Raw genomic sequence first — 10997 nt, 5'->3', positions numbered from 1 at the left:
CTTCTCATCCCCAAAGCCACCCTCAACACCACCACCACTCCAAAGTCTACTCCATTATATTTAATATTGCATTAACATATGTATTAATGTTTTTCTAAGTTGCATCGTTAAGAAAGATTAATATGTTCAATAGGTAGAGCAGATAATTCAAGTGGAGAATGGTGAAAAAAGTACTCCAAAATAGAAAGTGGCACAATTAAAAGCACCATATGTAGGGATGGTATTTGACACAATGGAAGAAAAGAAAGTGTACATTATGCAAAAAGATAGCACAACAGGACAAAAGAAATTGTCCATCAAATCTGAAAAGAAGAAAGAATGAATCAGCAAATCCATGTAAGTTTGTTCACTTTTTATTATTGTTATTTCTAATAATAAGGTTAAAAGCTTATGTTTAACTTGATTATTATGAATCTAAATTCAGGCAAAGAAGAGTTAGAAGACTTGTGCCAAGATGTGGAGAGTGATGACTAAGAATATTGTTAATGGTGAGTTGTTTTTAATTTATAGCTTTGATCAATGAAGTGTTTCACTGAATAAATTATTTGATCAATAAGTATGGTTTGAATGAAAACATAGGTTAAAGTTTTTAACTTGTCCCTTGTATGATTATTTTTTTCTTCCCAGCTTCGGAGTTTCAATAGATAGCAATGTTTCATACTTGAATTCTGCTTACTCTGGTGAGGAGGTTGAAGTTGAGGCCAAGGCTTTACGAGTTGGGAAGCTGTTGGTGTTGCCAGTGTTGAGTTAAGGAAGAAGAAGACATGCAAAATTATAGCTTAGGGCTGTCATACCAAGTATCTTGCTCTCACTAGCAAACTCTGAACAGCTTGGAAGTTGAAATTTTCTTCAGACTTGTATGGAATATTAAGAAGCCTTTTCGCTTAGACTTGTATAAAATATTGAGAAGCTTTTTGGTATTGTCAGTATTGAATTTAGGAAGAAGAAAACAGGGGAAACATTGTTGTCAATTGGTGCTTCTCTCTACACTCAATTTCTTATGCTTCTGGCTTCTTAAAAACTTTAGTTGGTGCTTGTTTCATACCCTGGATTGCAGCAACCAAAGAGCCTCCGCCAACAGGAAAGGCTGGAAATTTCCTGCAAATGGTGAACACAATAATGGTGGATGCTCTGTTACAGAACTTACAGCAAAATAATAACTCAACTCTCTTCAAAAGACCTTATAGAATGAACTTGCTCGGTGTCACACAATTGTGCACTCTATTGATGAATATCCCAAAATACATAGGCAAAATTATCTACTTGTCTTGAATCATTATCATTTCCAACCATCTGTAGTAAATCCTCCACCCGTGATTGAGCAAGATCGAGTTGCTTTTTCAGCTCTCTAATTTCCTTCTACATCTATAAAAATGTGGCATGCCATGTGTTGGTTTAAATGCATTGGATCTGACACTTTCTTAATGTGAACTTTGAACCAACAATTCAGTGTTCCCATTTACAAATTTTGCTCATGGTTATAGTTCGAAGAGTTTCACATACAGACAATGCTCAATAGCATCTCTCCTCAGACTGATACTAATTTGAAAAAGTTGTCAAAAACCACAAGATTCAATTGCTTAACTTATATATCGTAACATGATACAACTGATTAATGAAAAAAAAATATAAATCAAGAAAATTGAGTTGACTATTTGAGTCATAATTCATTAAAATTGTATTCGTCATTGTAATTCTACCCATTAAATTCGTCATTTGCAACATACGTCACTGTATCCATTACTGTCATGCTCAAACTCTTCATCACGATTGTTCTTCTCATTTGACAGTTGCATATCACCATGACTGCCACATTTAGACTTTGTGCCTTCTTTAAATACAGGTGCATACCCCTGATTTTACATGCTATTCGATTTGTTTGGCTTTTAGTTGCTTGTAGTCTGTGCATCGATTAACGAGACCTTAGATGTTGACAGAACATAATATGGGATTTGCACAGCATGAATAAAACAAGATTGATTCTGAAATAAGAGATGTAAAAGATGCTTACAAGCTCTTCATTTAATTTATCCAAAGCATCATACTTGATTTTTGAACTCAACCTCTGCAAGAACAAAATGTCACATTAGCAATAGAATTCTCAATCACCAGCAACCAGAAATAGATATTTATGCATATCATTGAGCATACACACTAAGCTAGTCTCAGAAACAATATTGAAAAATATCAAAATTTACAAGCATACTAGTTGAGAGCCAATAGAAGCTAAAAACTATCAGTCCAATAGTCATGCAAGCATAAAATTTCTCAGCTTTGACCAGTTGAGTTTAAAATAAGAGATATAAAAGATGCTTACAAGCTCTTCATTTAATTTATCCAAAGCATCATACTTGATTTTTGTTTTTTGAACTCAGCCTCTGCAAGAACAAAATGTCACATTAGTTTCTGTTAAATAAATTATAAGTAGCACAAACTAAAAATTAAGCACCAAAAAACCCGTAAACCAGTTCATTAACTTACATTCTTAGTATCCATCACAGTGGAAACTTTGACATCCTTTTCTGGCCTTTTTTTGCAAGAGCAGCTATCTTGGCCATTATGGCTCGTTTTCTACTCTTTCCACCAATTTTTATAGTTGCATATGGGATTAATAAATAAGACTCAATGCTGGCATAAAACATACACAGATAATCAAATGCAAATAAGATTGAAGTGAAAACTTTCAACACAGTTTTGCAGAGTGGCTCCAATAACAAGTAAGAACTAGGCAAGAACTCTAATGAATGGCAAATAAGCTGGATGAGACTTCCAAGCATATGCTTCAGAGCACAATACACATATTACATTCAGCAAACATAAACTCAAATACAAGAAAAGAGGTAAGTTTTGAGAGTGACTTAAGAATCAAATATTAGCACAATCAATCAAATTAATTAGTTAACAAGTCATTAATTGAGACTTTAAATCCAAACGAAAACAAAGAAATTGTGAGAGCAAGCAAGAATTAAGTACCGAAAAGACATCCGACGGACCACATATCACGTCGGTAGAGTAATGAGTTGAACCGAGCGGAACTTCCATACTGCTCTGTACTGCGGAGTAACAATCTCGTCGTGTAACTCTTGCAGGTGAAGGCACGAGTCCAAGATCAGTGATCTTCAAAATCCTCTTTCCTTGTCCGAAGCGATGGCGCATCGGAGGAAGGAGAGAGAGAGTCCTGTGATTTTGTGGTTTAGGTAGGGTAGGGGTTGGAGTGGTGGTGGTGTTGAGGGTGGCTTTGGGGATGAGAAGGACCGGAGAGAGAGAGAGAAGAAGCAGAGGCAGAGGTGGAGCGTGAATTCTCTGTAGAAGAGAGAGAGAGAGAGAGAGAGAGAGAATGAATGAATTAAATATATACAAAGTTTTAGTGAAACTCCCTTAAATATAATTAATGAGATGAGAGGGAATGAATTCTTAATTATAATTCCAATATATAAATATAAATTAAAGAAAAAAATATTGTTTTGCCATGTCAGATGTAATCTCAACCATTAAAAGTGGAGTAATCTAAAGGCCCAAAAATTGTGTCAAAACTTGTGTAAAAAATATGGTGCCACGGATCCGCCCCCTTCATTTATATATATATATATATATATATATATATATATATATAGATCTTCTATTGAGGATCTCAAATAATTTTATTTGAGGGACGCGTGCTAGTAATATTTTTTTCTCAATGATCCAAACCATCTATTTTTAGGTCTTCATTCATAGATCATCCTTACAAATTAGACAAATCTGAAAGCTGACATCCAATTGTGTTTTACAAAATCAATGAACATGGTGCTTCAATAAAGTACTAAAATTTCAATAACTCAATTTAATGGTCAAATGATATCGATTCAAGTGATTTTTGTAGAGATGATCTTTGAATGAGTATCTAAAATTGACGGTTTGATTAGTGAAATACAATCCGAATGGGGCCTACAAGAAGTGTCCTCAAATATATATATATATATATATATATATATACAGGGAGCTTCCATTGAGGGATCCCTCAAATAAGCTTATTTAACGGACACCCCTTGTATGCCCCACTCTGGATTGTATTTCATTAATCAAAACCGTCTATTTTGTAGATACATATTCAAAGATCATCTCTACGAAAAATTACTTGAATCCAATATCATTTGACCACTCATTTGAGTTATTGGAATTTTAGTACATTCTTGAAGCATCGTGTTAATTGATTTTGTAAGACACAATTGGATGTCTAAACGGTTTCCGATTTGTCTAATGTTTTTAAGGGTGATCTATGAATGAAGACCAAAAAATAGATGATTTGAATCATTGAGAAAAATTGTAGGGTACTAAGCGTCCTCAAATAAAATTATTTGAGGATCTCTCAATAGAATGGATGTATATATATATATATATATATATATATATATATATATATAGCAAAAGGCAGAAAATAGTGAAACATTCAGAATACTAAAAAATGTCATTGGTTAATTCAAATATTAAGAATTGAAATTATTAATTAAATGAGGATAATATGGTAAATTCACATTTTTTTCATATTAAAAAAAATTACAATTAAAAACAAAATCATATTATATGTCTTACTTTATGGAACATAACTATTCATGTTATCTTTTCTTAATTATAAAAATAAAATAAAAAATAAATAAGAAAACCAATTGGCACATGCGTGAGCATGACTAGTAAAAAATAAAAATAAAAATTTTCTCCCATAAACTTCCTTAATTTCCCCAATGATTTCTCATATATGGTACTTATATGGACAGTTGGGTTTCAAAGAGAGTAAAGAGAGATTCGAGAGAGAAAACAAGCTGGCTTTGAAGAAAGTTATGAATATCATATGAGAAAACTTGACCTTGATTTAGTTTAAACTAGGGGTGGGCATTTTAAACCGAAATACCGAAACCGTACCCTAATTGCAATGTACCATACCGATTTCATACCGTTTCATTTGGTATGGAGAGATATTCGGTACCGTACCGTACCGTACCAATAGAGTATGGTATGGTAGCGGTATCAAGATTTTGGTACCGATCAATACCGCACTGTACCGAATAGTATAACTTTATGTTTTTGTCATTTATGTTTGGATTGTGTTTGTATTTTTATAAGCTATAAGGCATAATTTTAACTATTTTGGTTTATAAGCCATAAGGCATGAGTTTTAACCATTTGGATTTGATGAATATGTTGATGGATAAATATTGATTTGGTTGATTTGAATATTCAATATATTGATGGATATTGAATATGTTGATTAGGATTTGGATATTGAATCTTTGAATTTGTAACTTAGGTATCACTTATTTTGGTGTTGAATATTGAATTGGTTCATTTTTAGTTGTATCATTTTGGTACGGAAATAGTACCGATACCAATTTAGCATCGATGCAGTGCAATTTTGGCAAACCATAATTGCATACCGTACCATACCGATTTAAATTTCCGGTATCGGTAGTGACGGACTCAATACCGTACCGTGATGTTGGTAATTTTTATCAACAATATTAAAACCTTGCAAGTGCATAAATCAAATGATAGTATAGTAAGCAAGCAAGGGTCAATCCCATAGAGATTGTAATTAAAAGAGATGTTTATCAATGTCACGCAACGAAAATTAAAACACAATGACTTCCACACACACACCAACACCAGAGGGTTTTGATTTGATTTTGTGAATAAAACAAAACAAGTAAAAGAAAACAAAATAGAATTTAAATTAGAGTCTAAGAGAAATTGGTTTAAAATCAGTTAAGGACAATAGCTAGGACTCACTATCCACCTCCAAACAATCAATCAATCTATAAACAACAATAGATAATCAATTTCTATCAAGCATATAATGACGACACTCACAACAAGATCATGGCATTTAACTCAAGTTGTATGATTCTCTCTTAAGTGTATGTAGTGTGTATGACATTTACATCAATACGTGTATTCTTAATTGAAATCTAATATGACATTTACTCAAATTAACAATCAAGAACCTATTAAGATCAAAGACAATATGAGTGTCACAAAAACCCTAAAACATGGCATTTGTTATTAGGAATTCAAGAATCGATTTCTCATAACTAGTTCTTAACCCAATTATTCAAGCAAACAAGAACACATTCAATATGGCAATTGACCTATGTTCTACAAAATTTAATTCCAATACATGCTTCAAAGTTAGCTACTCAAAGAAACAAAATATCAGAATTCACATAACATAGAGAAACCGAAATCATCACGCTTGTAGAAACTGGAAATCCATTCAAACTTGTTTATAAAATTGAAATCATGTTTAGGACTTCAAGATTAAGCCCTAACTAACAAGAAATTAGTCACTCATGTTCTTGGATGAACTCAAAAATAAATACATAGGAACTGAAAAGTAAAAGAAGGAAGGAAAAGAAAGAACTCGTTGGCAGCTTTCTCCTCTTGTGCAGTTGATCTCTTTAGGACGTGAATCCCTTGTATAGAGCCTTGGCTGGCCTTTTATATCACTTATATCAGAGTTCTAAACCCTAAGATTGACTGAAAAGTCGTCCAAGAAGCCTTGGTAGACAAGGAATCCAAATAGGAAAGTAAAAATCACAATTCCTAACTCCATAGGGAAATACAGCTCAGCCCAATTGTCACACGATTTGGGGATCTTCGGCCTTGTAGAAAAATCATTAAAAATATATTTTAGAAAGATAAATGTCTTATATTTTCAACCATATATAGCTCGTAACCTGGAAAATTCGGGAAGGCTTCTGTTTCTTCACATTAACGTAACATGTACGAAACTGTCCTGTCTACACGTGGGCTAATTTTACTTGTAATACTGTACCAATTGGCTTGGTAGAAAATTTTAGAAAAATCACAGATTGAACTTCAAGATGTTAGCTTTCATCTCCAATTGGCCTTGCACTAAAATTCCTCTGAAAAGTTGATTTTTCCTTAAAAACCTTCTAAGAACGCAGAAAAGCTGAAAATCAGAAAAGTAAAGTAATAAGCCCATTTTAAATCTAATTCTCCTACAAAACCTAAGTAAAAAGAGTACATAACCCCTAGTTTAAACTACTACGAAAGAGCAATGCTAGGAATACCACATTTGTATATTATATTGTGTACCACCTCTCTGTTAGTGAGATAGATATCCTAGTCTTTCTTTCTTATTCTATTGGGTTTTTATTTATTCCTTTTTTGTATAGATATTATGTAACTAGGACTTCTTCTTATTTCCTAACATAACCCTACTAGGGTTTGTAACCTTGTATTATAAATACCTCATTTCGGAGAATGAAATATATATGAAAATTTTCTACCCATATTGTTTGACTCTCTCTATAGAGGTGGAGCCCACCAATACAATAGGGCTCACTTCTATTAGATGAGTCCAATTTTCTTGTAGTAAATTTCCATACGTCCACCCTATTACCTATCTAAACTCTTGACACATGTCCTTACACTAACCCTTAGCTTAACACTGTTAACTTTAAATAAAATTTAAACAAAAACAAAAACAAAATGTTAAAGAAAAATCAAAAGACCCAACAACAACCACCAAAGCTCCCAACCCACTCAACCTCCGTTGGCAACAACCTTTTTCCTACTTGGCGGAAACACCCGTCCGGCTTGCTAGAAACACCTCCTCCCCACCCCCTCTCTCCCCCAATTTTTCTCTTTCTTTCGCCACTTTTACCATTTTGCTCCCCAACAACATAGTTAAAGTTCACACAAAAAAAGAAGAAGATATGTTCAAGTTGAAAAGTTGTGAACTATGCAAGGGTTTTGAATAATTTTGAACTATGGGCTTGTTCATCATCTAGGTGTTCAGTATTTTACTTTTTCTTTAGTAAATGGTTTTTTTATTTTGTTTTATTTAAAGTTAACAAAGTTTTTTTTTATGGAGAGTTAACAAAGTTAGTTAGAGGTTAAGTGTAGAGACATGTGTAAAGAGTTTAGATAGGTAATAGAATGGGAACAAAGGAAATGAAAACAAGAAAATTGGACTCATATTAAAAAGATAGTACACAATGTAACATACAAATATGATATTAATAGCATTTTTTATTGGAAAAGCAAAAGGACCGCAACACAGAAGGCCCAGGAAAGATTGGTCGTCATCATCTCCGAAATGAATAAAGTAGATGGTCTCACTCACTGCCATCCTTGTGAACATTTGCAACCATTTTACTAACATTAACATAATTGAAATGATGAAAAACTAAAGCAAAAACATAGTCAAATTACAAGAACAAAAATATAAGAGTTTTTTTATTTAAACCCCACACTTCTCTTTGTTCACCCCAATACTTAAACCATTAAGCTTTTAAGTTTTTTTATTGTGTAAAAAGACAAAAAAGGTCATTCAACTTAATACTTAATTCTAGTATACCTCATTCACCCCACCACTCTTCATATTAAGTTTTAGAAAAACACAAACTCATCAACACCTTATTGCCAAATTACTCTTCTCTTTTAAAGAGGTAGAATGTTAGCAGAATGTGGCTACCAGTGAAAAATGTGAATGAGTGTGGTAACTTTATGAAATTTCCAAGCACGAACCCTAAGAGAGTAGTTGAGGAGTCACTATTCCGGCCAAGACAAGACTCTGTAGTACCTTCACGATCTCAATTGATACATACAGAGATATTGGTATCAGATATCCATACTGTTTGGGCCTAATTTGGCAAACCCAGTATAAGGAAATAAAAAGCTCATCTTGGTTTTTGGCAGCCACCAACATTCCTTTGAAATTGGGCCAAGAATACACACTCATTCAAAGCATTGAAGGCTCCAGTCCAGGATCTATCCAAAGATGAAAACTTGGGCTTCAAAAAAAAATCAGCCCATAGCCTCAAACTGGGCCCAGCATGAATAAACCTGAAATCAAGACGGACCACGTGACTAATCTGAACCAAAACTTTGAATTGTCAACAATTTCAACTGGGTTGATAGAGAGTTAATAAAAAAAAAAACAGGCAAAACAGGAAGAGACTTCTCTAAAAAATATGCCACCAGAAGATCAAATCCCTTCTTATAAAAATAAATTGTTTCTACTCCAAAGAGGGTGATTCTCCCAAGAGATAAGCAGACCATGTTTTCAAAAGGAGATAAGCAGGAGGACAGGAAGTTGTTCAAACTGGAAAATCAAACTAACCATCACGATTTTTTGAGCTCTCATAGGGAGCAGTTGGGATTAGAAAAGGGTTAGATTCTCTTCCAAAATACAGAGAAGTGATTGCCATAGAGCTGATGTTGAAAGCCTATCTACTTAGAGCTGATAAAATTTCTTTTTCTTTGTATTTAAAATTAAGAGATCTTTTGAGAAATTTTGCTGCCCATTATTAAAAAAAATTACCCTACTCCAGAAAACATTTCCTATAAATAGAAGAGATGGTGAACAGAAAAAGACACTCTCAATTCAACAACAAAATCAAACAACTAAAAATCAACCCAAGACAAGAACTCAAAATGATCACTTGATCCTTGAGAACCCCCAAACAAACCGAAGCAACCAAGAGCCCAGTCAAGCCAAAGAAGAAGCCAGCCATGATTCAGAACTTCCAAGCTCAGACTTAGAAAATAAGTCATTCAAAACGAGATTCCTCTCGTTACAAATTTGGTTCAGCAACAACCAAGACAAGCAGAGCTTGAGTTTTCATAAATATGAAAACCTCAAGAAATTTATGGAGAGCCCTGACCAAGCAGAACAGGTACCATAGTGCGGTGGCTCAATAATCCTCAAGTCCAACAACCTTCGTTCCGGTTGAAGAGGTTGCGATTTTACTAAAGAATCTTCCGAGGGCTTGAAATAGATTAAAGCTCTGCCAAAATCAAGCTTTGGTATCGATTTATAGCCGAAGCTTGGCGATTGAAGTTGTTGATAGCTCAATCCAACACAGACATACCCAGTCCGGCCATATCAGGCTTCTATCCGACATAAAAAATTGAATTCCAGCCTTCTTTTTATCTTTCTAGAGTTGATTTTTCCTTCCAAGTCTTGTAAAGGCGCAGTTCTGCCTAAAAACAATCCTCTTTATCATCATTTATTATGGCTAGAACTACCAATCTTATACTGTGATAAATTGTGAAGTCTTCACCAGTCTGCGGCGAGAAAAGAACTTACATGAGAGATATTCCTCACCCAAATTCACAATCACTTGTTTAGAAATCAGTAACTTGGGGCATAAGCTATTCATTTTAAAGAAGTCCGCTATGATTTTCAAGGCTAATGGTGCTACACCAAAGAAAGTGACTTGTTGACCAGTCAATGGTTTCCAAGGTAGTGGGGAGTTTTACCCTTCCATCACAGGAGCAGAAACAAAACGGGTGAACACATACAACATAAGGGTAATCAATAAATGGAAAAAAAGCAGCAAGTGCTAGTCTTTTGGGGTCACAAAACATCAGGTTATTGATCTGGATGGGAAAAGTGCATTCTTCATAAATGTCAAAGAGGTCACCAAATTCCCGCGACCATGTAAATGTAAACTCCTTCCCATCTAGATCAATAATCTGATGCAATATTGGACCAAGAACCCGCCTCTCCCATTTCAATTCTTCTAGTGGGATCGATGAACAAGCCAAGACCTCTAATCGTTTAACAGCTCAGTCTCACGTTGAGGAGTCAGTAATATACGTGCATAATCATCCTTCTACATTTCCAGCTCTTGTTCACCTTGATTGTGTTGGTTATCCTCCACCACTTCCATCTCTTGGTTCACCTTCGTTTTCGTGATCATGCTTCACCACTTCTGCCTCTTTACTATTGTCTCATGACAATATATGATTATTTTATTTTTTTATACAATAATAAAACTTAAGAGCTTAATGATTTAAGTATTGGAGTGAACAAAGAAAATTGTAGAGTTTAAATAGAAAATTCAAACATAATTTCGCTTTTCTTCAAAATGATGCTAAAAAATGCTTAAGAATATTCGAGAAGGGTGTGCGTTTGGGGGGTGGGGGTGTGGGTGTGTGGTTATTGTAAATGTGAAAACCCGTTATTCGGTGTCGAGACAAGGTATTCC

At 34.2% G+C, this 10997-nt stretch overlaps 2 long non-coding RNA genes across 2 annotated transcripts; one reads left to right on the top strand and one right to left on the bottom strand.

Annotated features, from left to right (window-relative positions):
• Window positions 1-83: 83 nt before the first annotated feature.
• Window positions 84-1387, top strand: LOC107881192 (uncharacterized). The gene is made up of 3 exons (XR_016124422.1): window positions 84-336; window positions 425-488; window positions 628-1387. It is a non-coding gene; the product is annotated as an uncharacterized LOC107881192 (long non-coding RNA).
• A 171-nt stretch (window positions 1388-1558) lies between these two features.
• On the bottom strand, window positions 1559-2582 carry LOC148919435 (uncharacterized). Its single transcript, XR_016124421.1, has 4 exons — window positions 2482-2582; window positions 2318-2378; window positions 2012-2065; window positions 1559-1901 (listed from the first exon to the last, which is right to left on the bottom strand). It is a non-coding gene; the product is annotated as an uncharacterized LOC148919435 (long non-coding RNA).
• Between the last annotated feature and the right edge of the window lie 8415 nt (window positions 2583-10997).

This window comes from Prunus mume, linkage group LG2 (assembly GCF_029339155.1).
Source record: "Prunus mume cultivar Tortuosa linkage group LG2, ASM2933915v1, whole genome shotgun sequence".
Lineage (NCBI taxonomy): Eukaryota > Viridiplantae > Streptophyta > Magnoliopsida > Rosales > Rosaceae > Prunus > Prunus mume.
Note: the sequence above shows the minus strand (reverse complement) of the source record. Positions and strands in the feature narration are given on the sequence as shown.